The 2,535-nt window shown below is 41.9% G+C and overlaps 1 non-coding gene across 1 annotated transcript; it reads right to left on the reverse strand.

Annotated features, from left to right (window-relative positions):
• Nucleotides 1-1,074: 1,074 nt before the first annotated feature.
• On the reverse strand, nucleotides 1,075-1,149 carry Trnas-cga. Its single transcript has one exon. It is a non-coding gene; the product is annotated as a tRNA-Ser (tRNA).
• Nucleotides 1,150-2,535: the final 1,386 nt, after the last annotated feature.

Consider the following 2,535-nt stretch of genomic DNA (forward strand, 5'->3'; position numbering starts at 1 on the left):
TAACTTTTTAAGTTAATTTGAGAAAACGTTAAATGTCTCTTTAACTTCTGTTAAATTTCCATCGTTACTTAGTTACCTAGTACTTTGGACAAAATTGACGCCGCGCCGCCCGCAAAAATCATGTTTTAGTTCGAGTCTGCAGATGTTGAGTTACAACATTTTTTAGCAGATGAGGAATATTGGTTGTTAAAGGTAGGAAAAAAAGTACAGTGTAGCAAAATAAAGTATTACTTATTTTGCTTGATTATTTTTTTTAAAAAATATATATTTTATTCCTTCTAGCAATATCTAATAAATAACTGTCACTGCTAAATAGCATCACAGCTTCTTTGCAGCCAATATTTAAGGTAACGTAATTAAATAATTCACTTTTCATAGAAAATTCACAGATGCTTCGTTTCTTTCGTCTTGGCACGTAATATTGATCAGATAAACTCTGTCTTTGTCAGTGGTGAAGTGGCGTGATTCGACAGTACAAACGAAATTAATTTGTATAAATTTGTAAAATCATCTTCTGTCTTATTAAATATTTGTTGCCATTTTTGTGCAAGGTATATGTCAAAACCTTCAGAAGTACAGTATATATTCGATCATATAATTTTGTTTAATACATTAACGCAGTTTCCTCATAGACTATCCATATTTAAATTGAATTTTTGTAGCTCTTAATTTTCGACTATCTTAACAAAATAGTCAGATTCTGTGGGGTCCCGCCCACTCGTCTCTTACAGGATGCCTGAAGGATACCACTTTCTCTGATAGCTGTACAACGATACCAACAAATTACTTTAATCGTTTTTATTACAATAAAGAAGATTGACAATACTTAACTTTAGATTTACAGTGGTGTCGCAAGCGATGGTCGACATCCAAATAAGTCAGTGTCCTTCACTATATACACTGTCCATGTAAGCAATGGATATGGATCACTAATAACTGCTCCACTAGTGTCCGTCTTCCACTGTCCTGTCTGCCAGACCGGGTCTACTGCTTTGCGGCCGAAGCTGGAGGAGCGGCGCTTATTTTGTCTTCTTCTAGAGGCCGTTCCTGAAACTTCCTGGCATCTTAAAACTGTGTCCCGGACCGAGACTCGAACTCGGGACCTCTGCCTTTCGCGGACAAGTGCTCTACCAACTGAGCTACCCAAGCACGACTCACACCCCGTCTTCACAGCTTTACTTCTGGCAGTACCTCGTCTCCTACATTCCAAACTTTACAGAAGCTCTCCTGCGAATGTTTCAGGAGTGCTAGTTCTGTAAGGTTCGCAGGAGAGCTTCTGTAAAGTTCGGAAGGTAAGAGACGAGGCACTGGCAGAAGTAAAGCTGTGAGGACGGGGCGTGAGTCGTGCTTGGGTAGCTCAGTTGGTAGAGCACTTGCACGTGAAAGGCAAAGGTCCCGAGTTCGAGTCTCGGTCCGGCACAAAGTTTTAATCTGCCAGGAAGTTTGATATCAGCGCACACTCCGCTGCAGAGTGAAAATCTCATTGAGGCCGCCCCTGTCGTGGTGCGGTCCTAGTCAGCGGGCTACTGGCCGGCGTCGTCTCTCAGCCTTCTCTGCTGTCGCGTTCTTCATCTTCGTGCCGTCGCTTTTCGTTACGCCGGAACAAATTCAACACTGATTCTTAAATTCATACCGCTTATTGTAAATACCAAGTTTTTGTCAGTAAAATCGAACCGTTTGCTTAGGTACTGCAAAGCTTTGACAACACAGAATAAAAAATTCGTGGCCACATTTGAGTGATTACGTTAATTTTGTATCCAGATCGGGAGAACAAGTACTTTTCCATTGTAAATTGTGATTGCCTGAAAAAACCAACAGTTAGGGATCACACTTCAAGCCTTAACAATTTGAAACAAAACGCATGAATCGCGTTGTGTACGGTTTGAGGAAACAGCGAAGGCAGTGTCCTGTCGACGAAAGCCGAAAAAAAAAATCGATCGTGGACATTCCAATATCGACAGCGGAGCCAGTAGCCGTAATCGTGTTTAAAGACTCAGAGTCTTTTGGCATCGCACGAGTTGGTAGCGGTGTGTCTCAAGCTAGTGTGGACCAATGCATTTTTATTTACATTCAGTGTCCTACTTAAACTTCCCTAACCAAAACGTTTTTATTTGTACAGTCGTAAAATATTTGATTCTCTCGCTCATCCCACTACGCTCGCAACATGAACTTTACTGTTACGAGTTAGCGATCAACTTAAAGTTTCGATACATCTGCTGTAACTTTTTAGTAACGATTAGCGAACTTAATTTTGGTTCAAATGGCTCTGAGCACTATGGGACTTAACTTCTAAGGTCATCAGTCCCCTAGAACTTAGAACTACTTAAACCTAACTAACCTAAGGACATCACACACATCCATGCCCGAGCAGGATTCGAACCTGCGACCGTAGCGGTCGCGCGGTCCCACTCTGTAGCGCCTAGAACCGCTCGGTAACGCCGGCCGGCGAAGTTAACTTTCTGATTAACGGTGCCCAGCTACGGTTACGTGTCTCTCTGTACTGTCGCATATAAAAGGACATTTGAAATCCGTCGG

Source organism: Schistocerca americana, chromosome 8, assembly GCF_021461395.2.
Source record: "Schistocerca americana isolate TAMUIC-IGC-003095 chromosome 8, iqSchAmer2.1, whole genome shotgun sequence".
NCBI classification, from domain to species: Eukaryota; Metazoa; Arthropoda; class Insecta; order Orthoptera; family Acrididae; genus Schistocerca; species Schistocerca americana.